Source organism: Eretmochelys imbricata, chromosome 2 (genome assembly GCF_965152235.1).
Source record: "Eretmochelys imbricata isolate rEreImb1 chromosome 2, rEreImb1.hap1, whole genome shotgun sequence".
In the NCBI taxonomy this organism is placed as follows: Eukaryota; Metazoa; Chordata; order Testudines; family Cheloniidae; genus Eretmochelys; species Eretmochelys imbricata.
The window spans coordinates 108,749,982-108,775,914 of record NC_135573.1 but is presented as its reverse complement, the minus strand read 5'-3'; positions in this window follow the sequence as shown (position 1 = coordinate 108,775,914).

The window sequence follows — 25,933 nt, the reverse complement described above, 5'->3', positions numbered from 1 at the left end:
CTGCTGCCCCACACCGATCCCCCTCCCACTCACCAGACCCCTCTATCCCAGCCCAGAGCACCCTCCTCCACCCCAAATCTCTCATCCACAGCCCCACCCCAGAGCCCGCACCCCCAGCCAAAACCTGAACCCCTCCCCGCACCCTTGCCTCAGACCTGATCCCCCCCCCCGCCCTCTGAACCCTTTGGTCCCAGCCCAGAGCACCTTCCTACACCCCAAATTCCTCCTCCACAGCCCCACCCCAGAGCCCACACCCCCACCCCAGTTTTGTGAGCTTTCCTCCATATAATTTCTATTCCCTGATGTGGCCCTCGGGCCAAGAAGTTTGCGCACCCCCTGCTCTACTGGGTCCTTCTCTCCGCTGCATCAAACAAAAGTTCCATGTCTTTATCTTTAAGGCACTTCTCCATCTAGCCCCACCTTATCTAACAGATCTACTAGTTGATCAAGCTATCAACAGCCACCTGTCAAAGAGAGCAGCATCAAGCTCTCACCAGTCTGCTTCTCCTTCATGCATCTCTATGTTTTCTTCTATCTGCCTCTCTTTCATGGAAAAAAACTCTCCATCAAAATTTGTAAAGCTACCATCATAGCCTCCTATAAATTCCTCCTTAAAACCTACCTCTGCTGTGATGCCCACCAAATCACACCCATCTAGTATTAGCTAGGCAAATGGCAAGATGTCACCTCTACTTTTTTCTGTCACCTCTGCCATTGTTCTGTCCCACTCGTACTCTGTCCATTTTGTCAGCTTGTTGTGTCCTGTTTGCCATCTAGGCGAGGAGCTCTCTGGGGTATGGACTGTTATGTTTATCACTTGTCTGTACAGCACCTAGCACAATGAAACCCTGATGCTTGATGGCGATTCTTAGGAGTTATTGTAAAACATATAGTCAATGTAAAAAACAAAACAAAGTGGAAATGCTAGTAGAGTGGTCAGAGTGATGGCTGGCATACCTACTATCATGTTATATTCCTTTCCCCAACTCTGTGTCCTTCCCCCTCCTCCCCCAAATGACAAATGCTTTGGGGCAGAGAAAGTTGTTTTCTCTGCGTTTGGAAAGCACACTATAGACACTGTTACATTCTAAATAATAACTCAACTAATAATCCAGAGTGCGAGTATCTGGAGGCAGAGGATCTAAATCCAAACAAAGAGAGAACATATGGGCTAGTGGTTAAAACACAGGCCTGGAGATCTGGGTTCTACCCCTGATTGACACTGAATTTCTGTGACCCTAGCAAGTCACGTGGGAGGATTTCTTAAAGGAACAAAGAGCTATCAGGTGCCCAAAATGTCACTGGGTGTTAAGTATCCAACAGGCATGTGAAAGTCTTCCTATTATCCCTTTTTGTGTGTCAGTCACTGTCTGTAATTTGGGCTAATGATAAAGCTGAATTCATAACACTGTGCCTGGCTCAAATTGGTGTTATCAGTCCTTCACTTTCACAAACTCTAATCCATTGACTTTTTAAAAAAATCCTTTCCCAGAGGAACAAAATCAGCATTTTCTTTTTTAACAAGGGCAGCTTTAATCGTGATCTCTTGTATGGGGATCCACAGATGGTGACTTAGATCTACACCTACACATTACTTTCCCATTAGGTCAACAGCAGCCAATCTAGAAATGTTTGCTACTGTTATTTATCTGGGCAGAAGCAAGTCACAACTGGCACAATATCAACCCCGAAGTGAAAAAATAAAAATAGAGCATTTGAAACATACTGCAGACAGAGTGAACATCAGCAAAGAGGGGACAAGAAATCACTGTGCTGTATCCCATTCACCCTGCTCTCTAGCTAACTACAGAAAGTATATGCATCCGATGAAGTGAGCTGTAGTTCACGAAAGCTTATGCTCAAATAAATGTGTTAGTCTCTAAGGTGCCACAAGTCCTCCTTTTCTTTTTGCGAATACAGACTAACACGGCTGCTACTCTGAAATATATCTACACTGCAATTAGACACCCGCACTGGCCCATGCCAGCTGACTCAGGCTCATGGGGCTCAAGCCAATAGTCTGTTTAATTGCAGTGGAGCTATTTGGGTTTAAGCTGCAGCCCAGGGTCTGGGACCTTCCCCTTCACAGGGTCCTAGAGCCCAGCCTCCACACTGAGCCGAAATGTCTACACCGCAGTTAAACAGCTCCTTCGCCCGAGCCTTATGAGCCCAGCTTGGCTACCACGGGCCAGTTGCGGGTGTCTAATTGCAGTATAGACATTCCCTGGGTGTCTTGTATTTAATGGGCTAGATTGTACATTTCACAAACCTCTGCAGACGGGTCACTGTGAGGTTGCACTTTCCTTTGGGGAAGCATCCTGAGAGATTATGCTTCTGGAGATAATCTTCCCAAGACTGGGGCACAGGGGGTGAAGTACTCTGCTCCACTCCAATCCTCTACTACATGACATACCTTTAGAGAGCTTTGCCTGACCTTGCCATAGCATTATAAAGGCCAATAGTGAATGTTACTCTATTGGTAGCCTGGGCATTGGTAAAGAGCAGATGTGGAATGCACATGCTGGCTGATGATGAGATGAAGACCCACATGTCTACTCATCTCAATAAAATTCAACCAGATACTGAATGCACAAATTAATAACATTTGAAAGGATGTTTTTTTAAGTAGTGCTGATGAGGGCACTAGATACTAATGGATGTCTGTTAAGGCCTCTTGGTACTTCTCCTTTGTGCACCCCACTGACTTGTCTGATGAGGAGTCGTTCTTGGCAATCTGTTGCTAGGAGCAATAAAATAACTAGTCCCACTCCCGATCCATTTACTTTATCCAGTTCTTGAGAACATAGCACATTTTATTATGAGGCAGTGGAGGGATAGTCTTGTGGTTAACGCACTGGGCTAGGACTCAGGAGATCTGGCTTCTATTCTTGGTTCTGCAACAGATTTCCTCTGTGACCTCTGAAGTAAGGCCTCTTTTTCTATGGGCTTGTCTACACTTACCGCACTGCAGCTGTGCCACTGTAGCTCTTAGTGAAGATGCTACCTACACTGACGGGAGAACTTCTCCCATTGGTGTAGGTACTCCATCTCCCCGAGAGGCGGTAGCTACGTGGACAGGAGAAGCCCACCCATTAACATAGCGCTGTCTATACCAGGAGTTAGGTTAGTATAACTGCTTTGCTCAGTAACATAGTTATACGCACCTACATTTGTAGTGTAGACCAGGGCCTTGCCTGTTAAATGGGAGCAACACCCAGCTCAAAGGAGTGCTGTGAAGATGAACTCATTTGTATTTGTAAATTGCTTTAAGAGGGTTGAGTGGGAAGTTTGAATGAAGTGGAGCGTGGGGGTGTTTCATGGTTGGTTTGTTTCAGCTAAAAACGCTGCCCACCACAGGCATGAATTGTAAATACTCACCCCCTTTGTAAAGTGCTGAGATCTGTGGATGAAAATGCTGAGGGCTAGACTCTAACTGACCCTAATTCAGGGGAGTAAGAGACAATAACACTCTTTTCCCTAATGCCCTTGTATGGCTTCATCCATTTTGGGTCTAGGGAAGGACAGTGAGAAAGCAAGTTCCTTGCAGCTGCTGTGAGCAAGCAGGTACGGCGAAGGCAGGAGGGGAAGTGAAGGCTTGTTTCTGCCCCTTCCCCTCTGCTATAACGTACCATGCAGAAGAGTTGAGCTGGCCTGAAACAAATAATTCTTCCCATGGAGCAGGGGAGGTATTGTGGCTCAGCGAGCTAGGGATCCTCCTGGGGTGGCCCAGATATGCCCTGTGCCTTACACAGAACAACATGCAAAGTCACAGCATAGCCCTAAGTATGTGCTAAATCAAAACATGTTCCCATTTAACTGGCACTAAAATATACACTGTCTCACACTGGGAAAGAAGCACTCTCAGTCTAAACACTTAGCCACAGAGACATATCAGGTCTGATCTTCCCAAGAAATAGACTAGCTCTGCACAGGAAACCTTTCACCACATGTGAGCGATCGTTCCGTTGCTTGGGAAGAAGGAGCCTGTTATGTCCCTATAACCTATTGGTCAGAATAGGCACTGTTCCACACAGTCTTTCCATTCTAGTCTATTAAGGTTCTTCATGTGCACCTGTCACCATCTGTCCACAGGAACCATAACCCTTCTTGTCAGTCTCTGACATTGTGCCTTCCTTATATTTAAAATGAACATGGTGTTGAGTTTCTTAATCGAATATGGAATAAATAGAAATGCTACATCTAAGTTCTTAACATCTGAGAGGAAAATTCTGCCCGAAGCACTACTCTGGGCTACACTAGAGGGCACAAAGTAGCCCAGCAGTTTCTAGGAGCCATCCTGCTAGCACTCAGTGTAACGCTGACAGACCCCGGTTGTCATTGGGCAGGATTGAACTGGGGATCTCTGGAGCTTAGTGCATGAGCCTCTACCGCATGAGCTAAAAGCCAACCGGCTGTTAGCTAAGGCTGTAGAGCAGACTCATTTTATCTCTCTATCTTTAAGTGGTCTCAGTGCCACTAGATGGGACCAAACACCACACCCAGAACATCGCACCTGCGTGGATCTGGGGAGACAATACACTTTGCAGCAGCCCTGAGTGGAGCAGTATATGCTCTGCCTAATGCCTGAAGAATGGACCCGGGGAGGGACAAAAGCCTGACTATGCACTACAAATCCTCTTGCCTGTGTAGTTAGAGCCCCCATGCCACAACTTGAGCAGGTGTGTTAGCCAGAGCCTCTGCCTAGCACTCAAGGAAGCCCTGAGTTGGAATCCTGCCCAATTACTGTGCATGTCGGCAAAATGGGGTGGATGCTCCTTTCCAGGGCTGGCTCCAGGCACCAGTGAAGTTCTAAGTTCTTAACGTCGGAGAGGAAAATTCTGCGAAGGAAGCAGGTGCCTGGGGCGGCCAACAGAAAGGGGCGGCACTCCATCCGTCATTGGGGCGGCACGTCTGGGTCTTCGGCAGTGGACCCTGCAGTCCCTCTCTTTCTCTTCGGCGGCAACTCAACCAGTTGGTTTTTTTGTTTTTTTTTCCTTCGCCGCTTGGGGCGGCAAAAAAGTTGGAGCTGGCCCTGCTCCTTTCATATCCCCCCACGCAGTGTACCAGAAGTCAGTGATGTCCCACATGGGCATGTGGCTCAAACTATTGGATTGGGGGCTTAGTTGAATAATTTCAAGGCAGTGGGAGATCTAGATACCAAAGGAAAAGTCTGTTTAAAGAAAGACCCCCTGGTAGTTAGTATCTTTTGGGGCTCTAAGCACCTTGGGGGAGAGTAGGGCCTGATTAAAGGAAAAGGTTCCAATCCATGCCCGTGCCAAGAGGCTGACTAATGCAATTATTTCCTTGTGAAGCAGCATTTCTTAAAGTGCTGATTCTTATTAAGAAAAGGAACGGATTTGGAGCCCACATTTTGACTCAATGCCCAGACTTATTTGGAAAGTCTGTTTCCTGGAATGAGACGTTTTATTCCAAATTCCTCCATGGTGGGGAGAAAGGGTTTCCTGGGTAGAAGTAGAATAATTATTCTATCCTGTACACAATGGGCTCTAACTACTGTGAAACTCCAAAATGTGACTGTTTGGTGGCTTCATCAAAAACAGGAGTCTCATTTAACCAGAAGGATGACAACACATGGAAATAGCCCATTTTCATATTTTCTCACAATTTGAAATGTCACATTTACTATAGATCACTCATGTCCATTACACCTAAATTAATTTTGGCTGTATTTGTATATACTACACACTATGCGGCTTTATTAGCAAATACTGATGCATCACCATTGATGAAACAGAGCTTCCTTTCAAAGATGTTTAAATAGCACGAGGAGTTACTCTGGCTAAATATGATTGTCAATACAATAAGGATTGCATGCAGTCTCGTGTCAGCATTGTGTGTTCCCCAGTGCAGGATATGTAAGGTACAGCTAATGCTACACACAAAGCCTGTTGTTTATTGAAGGGATGATGGTGGTAACATTATTGTTCCATGTCTAAATCTTAACCACTTCCCTTAGTTACATAATTATAAGAACAAACATATAGTTTACTCAATGGATGAATAAGATTCCAGCAGTGTGATTGATTAGAAAGTAGAATTGCTAGGTGTGTACATGAAACAGATATGGCTTGTTTTAACACAGATGGCCTATCTTGTCTTTTGTGCACTTTCCAAATGAAGCTCTTACAAATGAAGGACCTCACTCTCCACTCACTTAGGCTTTTTTTATGTAATGAAATGAAGAATCAGCCCCCAAGTGCTGAATCTGTCATCACTTACATTAAACCTCAAAACAGTTACTCCCATTTTACACTAATGTAAACACGCAGGTAATCAGGCCCAAAGTATTTATAAAAACACAGGAAACAGAAGGTCTCTCTCAAACCTTTCATGTTTCTCAGACTGGAACCCTACTATATCTGTGACTCTATGCTGAATGTCTTGCTAAATGAAAGATACTGTGTTAGGCTAAAACATGTAAGATTTTCAATGGGCCTTCTCACTGAGGACATACACTTAACAGAATATTTTCTAGGTTTTTCCTTCTTCATTCAAAGGAGCAGCAGCAATCTGGGAGTGTGTAGGAACTTTGCTGCAAAGTGACTTATATTGGAATTTGCCCTAAATGTAAATTATATATTATATTATAATTTCCTAGTAAGATCTTTGGGTAAAGAAAACACATTCCTTCCCACCCATACTCTGGGAGAGAAATAAGAACAGAGACCTTGAAGATTCAATAAATCAGCTAATATCCTGGGTTTGAAAAATCTATTCCTTGACAGTTACTTGCCCTAGGATTAAGTGTACTTGCCCAACTGAAAAATACCTCTGGGCTGCCACATTTCCACTCAAAATGCCATATGCACATCCCCTGCATCATTCTGCTGCACCAAAAACATAATGATGTTGCCCCTGACCCCCAAATAAAGCAGTTTTTTTTCTTTCCAATCAATGCAGTTCTCTTCTTGTGGAAATCAATCTGCTGTCTTCCCTCAAATCAATCAGTTCTGCCCCCTCCACAACAGTGCTGGTGCCACTGTTACTCTCCTTGGCATGCAGGAAGCCCTCAGATGCTGCATTCCTCCTCTCCACTGCTGTTCCTCATGACTCTTCCCACTTCTTAAAGGAGCAGTCACTCAACACCTCTCTGCTCCTCACTCCTCTTTCCCATTCCATGAAAAATGAAGCAGCTTCTGAGCCACTCTGCTCTTTTCTGGATGTTTATTGACTGGGGTCCTGGAGTAGGAGATGCACCTATCCTGAAGGATGCTAGCACTCTACAGCGAGTGTTAGGGCTTGTCCACATGGGGAAGTTATTCCAAAACAAGGCCAGATGTTAATTTAAAGCACAACAGCGATTCCAGTATAATGCCCAAGTGGACACCCTTATTGCAGAAAAGGGCACTTTCATTCCAGCATGAGTAGGGCCTGACCAAATCATGGTCCATTTTGGTAAATTTCACAGCCATAGCATTTTAAAAATCTTGAATTTCACAGTTTCAGATATTTCAATCTTAAATCTCATGGTGTTGTAACAAAACATGAATATGTATTTGAAAAAGGCAGTTTGAGAAATGCTGTGTACTTTTGTATACTTTTAGCCTATACTATAGGGTGCTTTTATAGTATAGGGTAAAAGTACATAAAAGACCAGATTTCACCGTCCATAACACGTTTTTCATGGCCGTGAATTTCATAGGGCCCTAAACATAAGAGTATCCACACAGGGAATTATACTGGAATAGCTATAGGGGAATAGTTATTCAATTTCCCACAGTAGACAAGCCCTTAGACTGCTCATCAGTACATGAATATTTTCTTGATAAGGCAATGTGAATCTGGTGTATGTTATTAGATATTCTGCTTCATATTCTTCCTTCCTCTCTCACTCTCCTCCTTTCTCTTCAATAAAATATTTATATTAAGAAAAAAAAACTCCTCTGCAATTCATAACAAACGGAGATAGTTGCATTAGATACAGCACATAACACATCTTTAAAAATCCTGGTTGTTTTATATTTAATAAACTGAATGCATTGTACTAAATGAATAAACAAATTTTTGAGATGAAGGAAGAAGGAATGGGGATTGGTGGCACTAGTACCCTGTAAGCCAATCAACCACGCTCACTCTGTCTTTCTTCTTCCTCGTTGCTTATTACTTCTTGGCCCAGCATCACTGTGCCACCCTGTTTCTCTTTTAAGGTTTCGCATGTCTTGTTTCATTCGCCTTCACTAAAGAAAAGCGCCAAGATATTCTAATCACTACAGCTAATTATAAAGAAGAGTTAAGAATAAAACTATTATAGTATAAAAGTGTATAATAAAAAAAGAGTAATTAATAATCACACAGGGAGCCACCATCTTGGCAATTTGATGCGCCAATTATCTTCCCCATTAAATAGACTGGAGAACCAGAACGTTTCAAAGCTGATGTGAGGTAAACTGTGTCGGTTAGAAGGCTGGGCCTCTCTGACAGTTGGACCAATCGATATTAACCATGATTTTTCTTTTATTTCTTTCTTTTTTTTTACTTTAAATAACTTATTTTACACTGTTGAAACTTTCCGATTTCCACTGCTTGCTAACCTGAAAGCTTATTCTTCCAGCTACTTATGGGGCTTGATCCTCCATTCCTCTCATTCTCAGACCTCTGACTGAAGTCAGTGGGAGCCCGTTAAAGGCACTGGGCCAATATCTGCCTCCTGTCACAACTCAATGGGAGGTTTTGGTACATATGAAATGCAGGATTTGGCCTAAATGGGCAGCCTGCAGAGGGGCTCAGGGGTGGAATGGAGATGAGGAAGTGGCGGGGTAGAGAAAGAAATGAAGAGAGATCCTACAACAGAGGCAAGTATTTCTAAAACTGGTCACTACTGCTCAGAGTACTAGTAATACTACAGAACCTTCCACCCCAAGGTTTCCTTTTGTAGCCTGTGGGAACTGGAAGTTCTCAGCACCTTGCAAATCACCAGCAATAGAAATCAGACAGATTTTCACTTGTATTTCTTTGGAGAGAAAGCAGACTTACTTCCTGGCAGACAGACAGGGCCAAGGTCAGATCCTGAGAGGGGCTCAGCATCTTCAAGCCTCATTCATTTTAATGTAAGTTGAAGGCACAATGGGAATTTCTACAGAGAAATTCAGCATCGAGACCATAAAAATATATACTGATGTATGGGGAGGCAAATGCTCAGCAAGGCTGTCCTTGAGGCTGGTATTCCAGCAGATGAATTATGATTGTTTTAAGATGAGGTGTAAAATTTACCTTCAAGCTTTGTGATTCTACAGGTGTACATCCACCTGAGGTCATGTGAGTTTCCCTACATAGTTAGTAGGGCTATGTGCACGTAAGGCAAATTTAGCAATGGGCAGAAATTTACTAAATCGAGATAACAATGATTATCAGAAAATACATGGGACAGTTTTGATGTGTTTTTATTCATTTGCTTCTCTGAAGCTTTTGAAATAATTGCAAATAGATATTGCTTTCCTGAATGACAAAAGGCAGATGAAAAATAATACTTCACATAAAAAAAATGTGCATAAAAAAATCAGTCTCTGTTTGGTGCCTTATTATTTCCAGCTTGATTTTGTAGAAGGGACTATAAATGGTTCTAATGACAGTACAATTTTGCAGCAATGGAGAAGTCTTTAAAGGGATGCAAATGTTTTCATTATATTCAGAGCAGGGTCTGTTGCAATCAAATGGCTAAAATGATAACATGTGAATGGTAAAGTCCTCCCCTAATCTGAAAATTTGTTGATTTAATGAAGTTATATATATAACTTCTATTTTGCCACACATTAACATCTCAGGGCATATCCTCAACTTTTATGTCAGTTAAGGCTCTGCCCCTCCGTGTAATAAGATTTGGAGGCTTTAGTACATAAAGCACATAAAATATCCTTTCCCTTACCATCAATCTTTTTTTTGCCAGATCTATACTTAATTATCCTACATTTACAATTTCATCTGAAACAAAATCTAACTCAGACAAGTAAAATTTCCATTTACCAGATATTCACTGCAGAAAAAAAACTCATCTTCATCGAGATGTTTAGAAGCAGACTGTGGTGTAGAACTAAAATCAGATTTCTGGTCTGCTTATCTAATTGCTTCTAAAGCAGATGCAGACAATAGGTATCTCAGAGAAGAGTTGGGAAAAAGAACAAGTGTATCCCTCAAGTATATGGTGTGTTATACTGTATTTGTCTTCCAGGGATTCAGTTGTTAAACCCTATAGAGGTTTTCAGTCATGTTTTGATTTGGCTCTGCATTATATGTCTGTATACCTACATACTATTGCATGTCTCATTCAAATATAAAACTAATGAATAAGGATTGTGGGATGTGCAAAACCTGATCACCTCTAAAGACTTGATCCAAAGCCCTCTCAAGTCACAGGAAAGGGTCCTCTTAATTTCAGTAAGCTTCAGATCAGCCCCTTGACACCACGCTATTATATGGGAAGTCTCAACTTTTCTCTCTTCTGCTCCAGTAAGTGCATGCTACAGCTAAGTAGTGCATGCAGCTAAGTAGTGCTCAGAGGGGATGGCCTTTCATTGTGGAAAAGTTATTCCAAGATAAAGGGATCCTGATTTACCAAGAGCTAATGCATTGGGAGTTGCATGTGCTCAGCACCTTTCTGGAGCAGATCTTAAGTCTTCAAAGACCTAATGAATCACCTCGTTCTAAACAAACCCCTGAGCATTCCATCTACTCTGTTTTGAAGCACTGATGAGTTCAAGAAGTGAAGAGCTTGTCAAATGCTGCATGGTTATTGCATTGGCAGCCTGATATGCTTCTAAATTCTGTATGAAGGACAGAGCTAATTCTTTTAAAACCCTGGAAAGTTCATGCACTCATTTCCTGATACTTCCAGGACAATTCAAGGGCAAAGAGACTAGTAATCCCGGGCCCTTTTTATGGTGCAAAACATCTGATGGAGAGGCCTCTAAAACAGTCCTGAGAACCCAGCTGCAGAGATAGATCACATTGTTACTGAAAATACTTTTAAATATAAGACTCCATGGGATAGCATCAAAACTCTTAAAGTTATAAAAATATATTTATGTCCCACTGTTAGCTAGCTGGGCTACTGTTTCAACATGACAATAAACAAAACAACCCTTCATAACAACATACAGTATTTAAACCCCAGAATATTTGCAGTCCTTTTCAACACAACAGGGCCTTTTTGTATATGCACTTTTAAAAAATATATCCATGTAAAATTAAAGTGTTTTAAGAACAGCTAGGACATGGTTCAGGTACATATTGGGTGAATTAGCAACATGTTTACAAAGCAAATTAATTAATTAAGTTACTCTGAATGGGTGTGATGTCTACTTGCATGCTGAGCACACATTTTTACCTATACAATTGTGCATCTGACTTTTTAAAAATCAATTTTTTGTGGCATATTTAAGATACAGTATCACAGATCACATAGAAAGAGTATTAGTCATTAGCAATAGAGAAAATTAACATTTAAAGGCAAATTGTATATAAAATGAGAAACTGATTTAGTGGCTTAGAAGGGAGGCTAGAGAAAGTTCCAGACACATGTAGCACCATAAATAAAAATCAACCATCCAGTTGAGGAGACTTGTCTCAGGACATGGAAAGAGAGGGAGGCCAAGACTGGAGGAACAGAGAAACTGGCCCAGCAAGTAGGTTGATATGAGCTCTGGGAGGTAAGGAGGAGTAAATCTGTGAAGAGTTTTGACTACAAGGAGGGCAATTTCAATGGGATTCAATGATAGACGGGAAGTTAGTGAAGGTCAAAGAGGATGTGAATGTGTGGGAGCCACCTTCTTAATCTACACCTAGCTTTCTGAACCCTCTGAAGTTTAAAGAGCAGAGATTTGGAAAGATCATAAAAGACAGAGTTGTGATAGCTAAGATAGGACACAACCGTCATGGTAAGTAACAATAGAATCAGAAACATGAAGACTTTTACCCAAAAGATGTTCATTTTTTAAATTATTCAGTGCAAGGGAATTATGGTGTGACCAACAGCTGTTCAGTGGGATCACTTATATGTATTTAATGATCCCAGTGATTATGGAACTAGAAGGAAGAGACCAATAATGGTGACAAATTCTGGGAAATCCTGAAGAAAACATCTATTGTATTGTGGTGGCTTAGAAATTATAGAGAGTTTTGGATAGGACAGCAATGAAAGGGAAGAAGGTGCTCAAAGGAAGAATAGATCAATATGGCTGCAGGTTTTGGTGATGATGGCTGCCACACCTTCCTCTAGAGGCACATGATTTCTCAATATCTCAAGGGAAGAGAGAGGTTGAGTGACAAATCCCACAGATCCTCGCGAGGCCTGGAATATCACTTTTGCCACCAAGTTCATGTACCAGTAGAGATTTCTCATTACTGACTCAAACACGGATGAGTGATTTTAATGGTGGTCCTGGGCCACCAGGAGGTAGTGAGCCTGATGACTGGGATTGCTAATGGCTTGTCAGTATCACAGGACAGAGCTGCTGGTTGGTAATGCCCAGTGAAGTGGGGTCAAGACGAGAAGCAAGGTAGGCTTCTGGAGAGAAAAGGAATTGAGCAAGAAAGGGGTTAGCTAGTACTGTGGAGAAAGGAAGTTGCTAGGAGCGGGGGATTGGGTGTCTGAGTTAGCGTATGCCTTGGAAGGAAGGTGAGAGAGTTCCTGTTTTTTAATATACCTCCCAACTCCATGGGCCACATTGTGACCTCAGTTATACCAATTATAATATAGAGTTACTCCTTTGGCTTCAAGGAGTACTTGTGACACCTTAGAGACTAACAAATTTATTTGAGTATAAACTTTCGTGAGCTACAGTGCAGTTGCTGTAGATAAACACTGGGGTAGCTAAGCACACAATCTAGCACTAATTTGAGACTAGACACAATACCCCCATCCCATTCAGAGTATTACTTTTTTCTCTTTTACAAAATGCATTTTATGTTAGAAGTGCTGCATATGCCACTGAATTTAGGCAATACAAATCAGGCTAAAGAAATGAACCTCCCCTTATCTTTCACTTCCTCCCCCATTTGGGAATCTCACCTATCGAAAAAGTCACTGTGGTACATTTGGGCCTCAGGAGGCTGACACAGATATGTTCTTGACAGTCCAACATATTCAAAGTCCTAAAACTTGTGCTCGTTCTACTGCCAGATAGAGAGGGAAGAAAACTCAGCTTAAGTGGGCTGAAACTTCACTAGTTTGGTGAAGCAAAGCAGAGGAAAAGGCTATTAGGAGTGGGAGAATACATTTTCCCCATAGCCATAAATGGGTCCTCCAGTCAAACAAAGCGCAAACAGCATTATGGGAGCATGGCTGACTAGAAAAAGCTAAGAAGTCGCTGCCGTACATGGCATGAGCCCCATCCAAATTCATCTTAAAGAACATAGAAAAACGCTGCATAAATGAATTATGCTCATTGTAATTTTAATTTCCAGCCCATGGCTACTATGCCTCCCAGAGGGGAAGGTAATTAGAGCTGGAGTGGGGATTCCTTGACAGCAGGATCACTATGCTCAACTTGTGGGGAGAGAAGGGAAAGGGAGCAGGACAGCAGCCTCATTGTACAAATGTTCCAAAATTCACAGGGATTGTGGAGAAGTTATAGAGTTCTGGGTCCTCCACAGTTACCAGAGAGGACCAGGATGTGTTGGCGTGGGGAACTTAATAAATGTAGGAACTTCCTGGTTAGGGAGTTCTCTAATTGCTACTTTTTCTAGTTTGTGTGTGTGTGTGTGTTTATGTCCTTACACTACAGATATCAGGCCAAGATTTCCCCCAGGTCCTTGGGCTGTGGACGAGTGGGTCAGCCATGCCTCTTCCCCTTCCACACCACTGCTAATCCTTCCCACAAGAGGGGAGGATAAGGTGTGGTTTCTCTAAAATTGACCATACAATTTTTAATGTAATTCTTTCCTCTTCCATAGCTATTTCTTTGGAACAGGATGAGATAGTTTTAATTCTAGAAATGCCTCTGAGTTTTAAAAACTCCTTCACACTTATCATAGGTGGTCACAGGACTCAGTCATAAGATCTGGATTTATACACCAGCACCACAAGAGGAGCTCTTGTGATACCAGAATAATCCATCCCAGGTTCATGGTACTGATGAAAATGATCGGGGCCACTGAAATTAAGAGAAATTATTCCACATTGGAGATTGAGCTACATTATTACATTACTACATTAACAATCTTAGACAACTGATGACAGGGTAGTCTTAATTTGTTGTTCAGGAGAATAATACACAATCACCAAGGTACCTCGGAATTATCCTGTGATTTTTATTACATCAACTGGAATCACATTTTTCCAAGAGGGAACTTTAGAGAGTGCATAAACCAAGAGAAACATCTGTAGCCCTTGCTCCCCCACTCAGTAAACTCAGGGAGTGCACCCTATTGCCTGAAAACAAAGATTTTTGTAAGATAAGAGTCATAAAGGATGGTAAAAACTCCAACATTTAAGGGCTTGTTTATACGGAAAATGGGATCAAAGTAACTGAATCCATTGCAATTCACACCCTTAGTTAATTCAGTGCAAGCCTGTGTATGAGACACAGATTTCAGAGTAGTCCTATTTCAATATAATTTATACTGATTTTTTTACAAACTTAAATTATATCAAAATAGGCACTCTTACTCCAAAATCAGAGTGTCTACACGCAGACTTGCATCAGAATACCAATGATGTGAATTACAACTGATTTAGTTACTTTGGCTCCAATTACCATGTACAGAAACTTTAAGACTTTATACATATACTCACATACACGGAGGAACCTCAGCAAATCACTGGGAAGGCACTTTGCAAATTACTAAATGTTGTTAATTAGTAAATAAGTGGTGGGCAGGGAAGGTAACCCCACCAACAGAAATGAAGCATAATATATCACAAAATGTACTCCATTCCTTTAAGTGCAGTTAAATTATTTGTACTCCATTTGATGAGTCTAATTAAATTATTTCAAATAATACTTCATAATATAATACTAACAGACTAGTAAACATGCTGTAGTTTAAATTAGAGAAGTTAAAGGAATCCTCACAACTGCGCTCTGCTAGTCAGTCTTTACTAAAGATTTTCAAAAGAGACCTTTTCTTCAAGTGCAAATTATGGCTCACCAACTGCATATTAATGAGATTTTACTCTCTATATAAAGATAGCAGAACTCAGGAATATTGCAAAAAAACCTTTCTGTAGCCACACAAATTTTTAAATAAATTCACTGCAGTCATACAGCTCTTTTGTGTTCACTTTCTGCCAACATCCCTGTGACTGAGTTAACTAGCCCCAAATGTTTGGGAGAGCAATTTTTTTACCCTGAGTACTCCCAGCATGTGAATTTTAAAATAACTTTCTCTAAGGATTCACACCTGAAACCTGATCATGAGAGTTATACTCATCCAATCAGGGAACAGAAACAGTACCATGTGACCAATCTCAGCTAAGCGCCAAATTTCATATTTTGAATTTCAAACATTACCATGAGTCACAGAGTATACACAATTCACAACAAATGTCACTGAATGACCAATACATTTGAGAAAACTGCAATCAGTTCAGAGCCATTACACCAAGAGAATTCTAGGCATAATTTGAATAAGTGATTGACTCAACCATAATACATACACAGCTATATACACACACATGCTAATGCAGTGTTTGGATTGCCCTTACTATCATGTCAGCTAGTTGGATTGTTTTCCAAGGAGCATATAAAGCAGCCATGGGCAAACCACGGCCTGCGGGCCGCTTCCGACCATCAGACGTTTTTATCTGGCCCTTGAGCTCCTACCGGGGAGCAGGGTCGGGGGCTTGCCCTGCTCCGCCCACCTGGCGCTCCTCAGCCCCCGACTCACAATTCCACCATCTTCCAGCACGTGCAGAGACACAGTGCGCAGGCGAGATTTCACCGCGCTGCTCCGGGATGGGAACCCTGCCCCTACGCAGCAGCCCCACCACGTGACAGTGCACCCAATCCCCTCCTGGTCATCCTTGAGAGCCTCAAAACCACCCAGGGGCTGCACCCATCCCAGCTAGGGTGCCTCCGCCGTGGCAGTACCTGGTACTGCTGCCTTGGTGACACTGCCAGCAGGGCCCCTAGGAGTCCTCGGTGCTGCCCCTGTAGAGCCCCCCTGCCCTGCACCACACCCCATGAGTCCCACCTCCTTGCATCTCGGTAACATCCCTTATAGAGTGTCTCCCCCTCTCCCCCCATGCTACACCCTATAGAGTCCACCTCCGCCACCAGGCATTCATGGCCCACCATACAATTTCTTTACCCAGATGTGCCAAAAAGTTTGCCCAACCCGATGTAAAGCATGAGCTCTAGTAGGGAGGAGCTCTCTGTAATTTGGAATCCTATTCATTGCTCTGCATGTGAGTACAGCTGGCAATACAAAGACAGCTTTGCAAAGTTAGTGTCACCATGCTACTATTGGAATCCAAATCCTGGAGACACAAAATATTACAGTCCCAGTCAAGAAGACTTGAAGTAGCCGCCATATCTGCTCTGTCCAAGGGGCTGAACATAAAAGTGTCAAGATTGTTTTTTGCCATATCACCAATCATATAGTGTCAGATCTCGGCTACGTAACAAAAATATTATGAAAGCGACAAGGTGGGTGAGGTAATATCTTTTATTGGACTGACTTCTGTTGGTGAGAGAGACAAGCTTTCAAGTTTACCCCAGAGCTCTTCTTCAGGACTGGGAAACTTACTCAGAGTGTCACAGCTAAATAAACCTCACCCACTTTGTGTCTCTAACATCCTGGGATCGACATGGCTACAACAACACTGCATACAAGAATATTATGAGGCTTTATAGGGGAAGTTATTTTTTCTTGTAAAAGATTACCCAGTGAGAAGCTTAACATAAATAATTGCATTATAATATTGGTCACTGCCTTTTCAAAACATAGGCATGCTGTTGTCATGCAGCTATTAGGAAGAAATCACACTGTGAAGTGAAAAGCTTCCCCGCCCTCTGGGACGGGAAGCACAGAATCAGCTGTAGCTTCTTCACTGCAGGGGTTTCTGCAAAGGGGAAAAAAACTGATCATCAGTTGTGTGAGCATTAAGAAAAGGTGTCTCTGCACGACACTCAGTTTGCAAACAATGAACATCTTTCATGTTCAGTGTTGGCAAAGCAATCGATTCTAGTTAGAGATTGGACCTGGGCCACTGCACAAGCAGTCTGTCTTTTCTGTTCTGAAACGTACAGTAATGAAGAGCTTCAACAGAGGCTTTTCTATTATTATATGCAGGCTATAATTTTGTTCCATCTCTTTCACTTCAGGTAACAAAATGTGTGGAATCCATCATTCAAACGTATCAGGGAATGAAATATCTTCTGTAAAACTGCAGAAAATGTTAGAGGTTTTATTTTTTTTAAACTTTAAATACTTTTCATATATTCTTTTATTTCCTTAGTGACTGGGTTTTTTACCAACATACAGGGGTGCATTATCAAAACATGGCTTCCGTTTGCATGCACACAAACATGTGTTCAAGTTTCATCAGATTTTAGAGTTGAAGTTTTCTCCCCACAGCTTCAGAGGCCAAGATTAAGGGCCCTATTTTCCAACAGGTCTGAACCTCCTCTCTCTTTGTTTGCACACTACATTTTGCATAACACTTGTGCATGCAAATAATGGCACTTATCCAGGAAAAAACCTTGGGCCTATACAAAGAAAGAATAAATTGGGTGCAAATGAATTTTTCTTGTGTATCCTGTGTGTATGTAAGTGTTAGTGCTTGAAAAAACTTTGCACGTACAAAGTGGAGGACGGATCCACTTGAATAAACAAAGCTGCATCTTTGGCTATGTTTACACTGCCCCAAACTACATCGGCATGAACAGAAGTGCACTGCAAAGTGCTGCACTGTAACTGTGTGTGGACACTCCGGGAGTGAACTAAAAGGTTCCTAGTTTGTATTAATATTGTCCTGTCTAAAGTGGACTACGTTAACGTGAACTAGGAACCTCTTTGTTCATGCCTGCAGCGTCCACACAGGGGAGTTGCAGAACAGCACTTTGGTGAGCAATGCCATTCCCGCTTCTGTGGTCTGAACTGTGGGGCAGTGTAGACAAGCCCACGGTGTCTGAAACTGTGACATGCATTAAAAAAACAACACCACCTCACAACCTTAAAACTTGACAGACACGTCTTTCTAACACCTTGTTACACAAAAGCAATAACAGCAGGTAGTAAACCAACACTGTGACACAGCATGGTTTCGGAAGGAAGTGCTATAAACCTATCACAAGCCTTTCAGTGAAAAACAAGACCATCATTAGTGCTGTATTGATCAATCTCCCCTCCCATCTCTACTGTTTGGAAATCCAGTCACATTATTATTGCAGTTCCAGACTGTATTATTATAACAGACCTACATTATACAATAAGAGACTTTGGTATAATTGACATTTGAAGCATCAGGGAGCTTGAATGTTTGCCACTGGTTAGGATGTGGTCTCCAGAGAGATACTTTCCTTCTCACAAAAGAGACTATCACATAGTCATTGCAGTGTGTAAATCAAATCCTCAGTGACTGCTGGTTTTTCATTATTTAGCTGTGACCTGGAACTAAATCTCTGCAGTATTTCACTACTTATTATTCACCTTTGGAACTCAAAATAATACAGTAAACCCACACCAACAAACAAGGTGATGTAGATGGACTACCTTGGTGAAAACCATGGGGGTTTGTTTATTCTCATTTCCGTTACATGTTAATCTGAAAAATATAAACCTTCTGGTTTGGCCCCATGTGTCATGAGAAATTACTGACACACATGCTCAGTGGTGCACTGGCCAAAACAGGAAGAAGAGATAGGCTTTAGCCACAAATGTTCCCCAAATTAAGCGGTTGCCAGAAGTGATTTTAACTTGGGTTCATCTCAAACTTCAAAATAATATATATTGCACATGAAGAGGCAGCGACAAAAGAGGTGATAATTCCAGTCGGGGTTCAGACACTATGTTGATGACTGTGGTGTAAATGCATGTCCAGAAAGACAGACAGGGCTCACTCTTTCAAGAAGCTGAGCATTCTGGCCTGATCAAACAAAGCACATAGAGTCCCATTAAAGACTACTCACATACTTTACATTAAGTATACTCACATGCTTTGCTGGATCAAGCCAGAGCTTTCAGTACCTTGCAGGACTGAATCACAGACACATCACATTAGGAAGGGATAATGTTTTCATGGATATGCGTGTATAACTCCCATTTACACTAGTGGGAATGACTGACTACAAGGAAGCGAGTCTATAGCTTTAACCTCTAAATTTCAAGTTTTTATGTAAAGATTTAGCAATGTGACTCCAATTAAAATCAATACATCTCATGCAGAATATACTCTCAAAGTGGCATGATCAATCTTGAGAGCCAAATCTTTATTACCCCTCCCCCCCACCACACACACACACTTTCTTTGCATAGCTTCAGACGTGCAAATGCCTCCAAAAACTGACTTAAACAGGCAGCTAGGGATACCCCTCTAATAGGAGGCAAAGCCAGCTCTGCATCTCCCTTTCCTCTGTCTGCTATTCAGTGGAGGAGGCCTGGTCAGACGGTGTTGCACACCTTTAATCCTCAGCTGGCATAACAGCCAAAGGCTGCCACAAGCTGGTACAAGTTAGAACAGCTCATATTTGTGCCAATGCCCAAACCATCCTCTGACCAGCAACTCTCCAGCTGTGCTGAGATGGGACTGCTTCAGCGCACCTGAAGATTCAGGTCAATGTCTACCCAAATTAAGCTGATGCAGAATTCGTCACTATACTGAGGCCTAGTTTACACTTCATGGTTAGGTCGACATAAGTTGCTTTGAGTTGATCTAGCTGTGGAAGGGTCATCACTTAAATTTGGCTACCACCAACGTATGTGCCTTTCTATGCCGATTTAATAAGACCATCTCCCTGAGTGGTGTAAAGTCACAGTCAATGTAATTAGGTCAATGCAGTGTCACTGTAGACACTGTGTTGCTTACGTTGACTGTTACTGGCCTTCAGGAGCCATCCTACAATGCCCCACACTGACAATACAATCGATACAGGTACTCCTGGTGAGAACGGGCACCGCCCACCGCAGGAACCAAATGTGAACACATACAAGTGATTTAATAACTATGGCGGCTGTATGCCAATGGAAATTAGGTCAACATAATTTTGTAGTGTAAACATGGCCTGAATTACCATGTGGATATTTCTTAGGAACAACAAACTATGGACATTTTCAGACTCTAGAACATATGTTTAAATCAAACAGGGTAGTTTTCTGATCGTTCAAACCATCATGACTATTTAATACCCTTTTAAAGTAAGTCATACACCTTCCTGGGATTTGCTAAATTGGGAGGTGAATTTATTCCTGTGAAACTGAAATAAGAAACATGTAAACATGTAAATGATGCTAATGGTGCAACAGGTGGGGAAGGAAGGAAGGACTTTGGGCCCAATCATGCAAAACACTGGCTGATCATCCTTAGCTCCCATTGAAAGCAATGCAGCTAAGGGTGCTCAGACACCTCGAGAGAATCCTGCAAGCTGCAGTGTGTGAGCCTGCACTGTTAATATAGTGTCAGCATTACAGGGAATCATGCAGCTAGATGTCTGTACGTTGTACTGAAAACGTACCCCAGAAACAACAGTTGTGTTTTTCTGCAATCATTCAAACAGAGGCACCTCTTACGTTCCTGCATTTGTTCTTGGCATGGTGCGGGTGAACTTAATTGCTGTCTGTGATGTCTGGATAGGACACTGTCATAATTCTTGTCTTTCTTTTTTGCTAGCGGTTGCATACCTTTGATTAAAACCTGCATGGTGCATTCAAAGCTAAAATAGTTGATGAATGCCGTGTGGCACTTTACGTTAGATCAGAGTTGATTAGAATTTTTGATGATCCAGCAGCTAGCAAATTAAACTGCATGAGCAGTGAAAACATTCAGCTGTTACCATTGTAGGAGGCAATGGCTTTTGTGCAACACAAGAGACAAAACAGTAGCTAAATGGACTATATTTTCTGTTGGGCAGTGAGTGGCTTTCAATAGCAAATGAGTTCTGGAAATTAAAGTCTAGTGACTGATTGAGTCCAAATATTTATAAGGTCTTTTCCCTTATTTTCAAGTGGAAGAAAACACCATTTCAAGTATGGTTTTATACTCATATGCTGGTTGGTTTATTTTTCATAACTGAAAATATTACCTGGGAATATGTTTGAAATTAAGTAATTTTATTGCACAGTTTTCTTATTTTAAAAAAAACTGGACCCATGTGTATATCACTGTTGCATCTGCACAGATACATTTACTAATTACTCTCAGCAGTCCAGTGAAATAAAACACCAAGCCAACTTTGAGCAAAAGAAGAACTTTGTTGTCACTGCCAGCTAAAAGGTTTGGTTAAAAATAGGCAAGACAGACTAGCTGCAGTGAACAAATTTATCTGACTTAAACTGGCAAGAAGCAGTTGAAAATCAGAGCTGGCATTTAAAGCATGCAAACCTTGTGATGGAGGGGCCATTTTGCAAAGTAGTCCCAAATTTAATGTGAGACTGTGTCAACCGAGTGCAGTGATCAGGAAGAAAGAGGAGAAAGAAAAGATTTGTGAGAGAGGAGAAAGAGAGGAGGAAAGAAATGAAAGTACTTTTAAGTTATGGTGTAAAACAACAATATCAATTTCACATGGTTTGGTTTGGTCTAATTAATCAAGAACAACTTCACTTTTTTTAAAATTAAGTTTTGAGACTTTTTAACCCCATCAAGGAGATTTGGGAATCCTGACATTTTAAAAAATTGAATCTGTCTGCTTATTTGATCTATCTACCAAAATATACGTAGTTCCACTGATTTCAATGGGACTTTGTGCAGGTGTACAAGGGGCTGCTGGTGTAGATACCATTGCCAGCTTGGACTCTAAGTTATTAGTGTACTATTTGTAAATCAGTTGCTGAATGTGATCAATGACCTTTGTAACACAGCTCTGTTTTAGTAACTATTGTGATCTTTCCAGTCCCTGCAACAAACTAATTTTTCTTTTTCAGCTGATTTCTAGGCTGCATCCCCAGATTGTCTCAGATAAATGGAGAGAAGAACATTCAAGGTATTTTTTGAACAGTATTAAATCCTGGGATATCCCTATTTCCATAGGCATTGGGAGTGGGGTTTTATGTATGAAGAACCCTATCATCTTTAAAAAGTGCCTCTTACCAAGGTCTCTAAGGGCTTCATACAGAACCAGATTAAGGCACAGGCACTAGAGGCCATGCCTAGAGTCATGTGTTGAGGACAGAATCTCAGGTTGGTTCACACCAAGTCTGACACAAGAGAGGCACCAAGAAGAGGAAGGGAATTTACAAATGTGTTCACCCTTTCAAGGTACTCAGAGGAGGGCTCCCCAGCCAGTAAGGCAGAATCTTTAACTAGGTTCTTTGAATATTAGCCCGAGCCTGAATACATAATATATAATGTAGTATGTTAATGGTTTTTTGTAACTTTGCCTTAATTTAAATTAAAAAAGGAATCCTAGCTTGCATTAAAAAGAGAAAAGTAAGTTTCTAGCCCTTGTTGTAAAGCAAAGCTGAAAAATGTGACCTGAGTGTAACAGTGTGGTGATCTCTGCCTGAATCTGACATGCATCTCTGGGATGCTGCCCCAGACCAACAGCCCTGGTGGTCCCACCAACACCACCCCAGCAGAGTACTCTGTGAGTGGAGGAGAAGAGTGAAAATGGGCCCCACCACCGCCTCTGCCATCAAGCAGATACAGCCTGGCTACTGGGCTAAGAATTAGGGGGACCCTCTGTATTTCAGTAAGGGTGAATGGGGACTTCTGTTGCTAACACTACTGCTCCCATGAGGGAGGTGGGCCTGCTGCTGTTCCTGGGAAGAAGAGGGGACCACATGCAACTGGGGCGGGGGAAAGTAGAGCCCACCTGCCCCTGCTGGGAGTTGTGCCAAGGACAGCCTCATGGCATGAATTGTGCTGAAGGCTCCTAATTGAATTTAGCCCGGGCCTTGTGTGACACTGGGAGTTACACCTATCAACCCCTCCTACTTTCTGGAAAAAAGAACCCCATCCATTGCCTAGACATTTCTCGCCAATAGGATTTAGAGCTAGAGGATTGCTACAAGTGCAGTGGGGCAAAGGGAACACCCTGTGCAGCCCAGTCGTAATGGATGGAGGCATTTAGGTCTGTAGAAGCCATAATGCCTCCAAGCGGCACCAGGGGAGCCTGGGAAGGAGCAGGTATGTGTACACCCCTGGGAAAGCTGTAACTTGCTCTCCCACGCATCCACATTCCCTTGCTGGGGTCTGATCCAAAACCCATTGCAATCAGTAGAAGACCCTTCCCCCATATACTTCACTGAGCTTCAAATCAGGCCCTTAAATTCCAATCCTCAAATGCACATGCTTGACTTTAAGCACACAATTATTCCTGTTCATCCCAGTGGGACTACTGCCATCATTAAAGTTAAGCACATACTTGAGTGATTTGCTGGAGTGGGGCCCTGGTGCACAGAGGGGGCATGGTCATGGACCTGGCATTCTGCTCTGCCCAAACCCACCTGGCTTGCACTGGCTAGCAGTGACAGCAATGTTAGCCATTCCACACACCCACTGTACTCAGCTGCACGTGAAGCCAAGTAATGGCTGCCTCCAGAGTGAGTGCACTGTGCTCTCTCCTGCTTATAATACACCAATAGACAGATAGTCATGATTTGGCCCTTAAATTTGAGATGTTATTGTCCCATTTGCTAGTCAGTTGCTATTTTTCCCTCTCTGCCAAGAAAATCTGAACAACACTGAAACAAAAAAACAAAACAAAAACAAACAAACAAACAAACCCCCTGTGTATGACTCACGCTAACAAAGGAAATTCAGAGTTAAGGAACCCCTAACTCAAATTGCTGTTCTCAATTTCCTGCACATGTGTACAGTTTGAGAGGATTCTATATCAACCTTAATTCTCAATTTGATGACTTTGTGCAGTTTGTTCCACAACCCTGTAATTATTTAAACGTCATTCTCTACGTTTCCTATGCCTGACATACATTCTCATTCTCTCCCGCCCTGTGATAATAGTTTCTATCAGAGCCACATTGTTGATTCAAAGCTTTAGCAGCATACAAGCAACTATATTAAATCTCAGTGCAAATATCTTTATTTCAGCACTACCTCTTTAAAATATGGGAAACGAGTATCTTTGGGGGCTAGAGCTATAATAAAAAAATGAGAATTAGTCAATGTTTTACTCAGCTCTTTACGTTTTCAAAGTGCCATAGAAAGGGATAAGTATCATTATTACTTTAGCAACTCATCTTTCTCAAACCCTATGTTTCTTCAACACAATGCTTCATTTCTCATGAATCCCCACTTTCCAAATGCACTTTGCATACTAGTAACTAACAGACAGAAATAGCACTTCACTAATGTGCAGGTTTTTCTTTTTTCCAATTGCAAGCAAACAATTCAGCTAAAAGAAACTGGGCTGAAGACTGTGCATAACATATACACACTATGTACTTATCACTCGGTTCATTACTGGAGTTATTATCACTTTTCCGTCATTGTTACCGGAAAGATCTATTGTCACTGAGTACACCATTAATGCAAACCAGGCTCACAACTGCTGATTAGGGTTGAACACAGTGGGAGGAGATGGATGCATCTCTTCCTTTCAGACATTCACAGTGGTATCTCTAAGCAAGCATCCTTTTCCAATTCCTGCTACCCTGAACTCTTCAACAGAGCAGATTATTGTGCATAAGGTGCATAAATGATGTACTTTAAAAGAAAGAAAAGGAGAGTGTGGGCCTTGAAAGCTATAAATATGGAAGAAAGTTTTCAAAATACACAAGATACTTCTTAGAAATTACCTGATAGCTTCAAACAAGCAAGCCAGAAGAGCCAAAGGAAGTAACAACATAATTTCATCTGTTATGGAGATAATTGTTTTTTATTCCAAAAACTGTATCCAATTTTGGATGTATTTGCACTGTATGATGATTAAGTGTCCTTTCCCCTTAGGGTTTGAAAGGGAGTATACTCAAAAGGCATGCTATCTAGATTATATTGATACATTATGAGTTTCACAAGCTTGAGAGTCTCCTACTTTGATCTCACAACAAGTTGATTGTTAAAGAATTCCTGCAGAGCTGAAAAGACAGCACAGGAGGGTTTTTTAACTGATGCACACATAAGGAAAAATTTATGAGATTTCTATGAAATTGCTTTGGTTTAGAATTTTTCCTCAAGTGTTTCATTTCAACTATAAATAGAAAATAGAATCTCATGACTAAGATGTAGTTGACATAGTATGCAATTTATCATCTGGGAGCACATTTTAGAATACAAGTCTCAAAGTTGACATGCTGTGTGGACTGTGGAATAGAACTATTTTCGGCAAATGGGAGGCAACAATCCACAAAGAAAATTCCCAATTGATATTTCCTGAGGGTCTTTGCAATAAATATATTCTGTGAAGCCGAAATGGTCTTGCACTATAAACAGAACATGAGTTTTCTCTGTGACTCACCACCTACAAACCTTTCACCATGGAAGTAATGAACGGCTCATGGAAGTGCCTGGCTAAATATGTTTTGACTTTTTCTTTATCTACCAAAATAACACACAATTACAAATTATCATTAACAGTTATCAAAGTCAATGAAGTTATTTCATATTTATATCAGTAAAAATGGATGCAGAATTTGACCTTACAGTTACAATTCTTTTCTCTGCTTTTCACTCATGGGGGTGGGGATGTGTCATTTGTTTCAAGGAGAAAGAACAGCACCATGTACAAATTGTGATGCTCCCTAAGGGCACACAGGGTTGTGAGGTACCTTGTCACTACCTGCTTTTAGCATGAAGCAGTCTTGTGTATGCTGGCTGCAGTTCAACTCCCTGAAACCAAGATCCTCTGGCCCCACCATCACC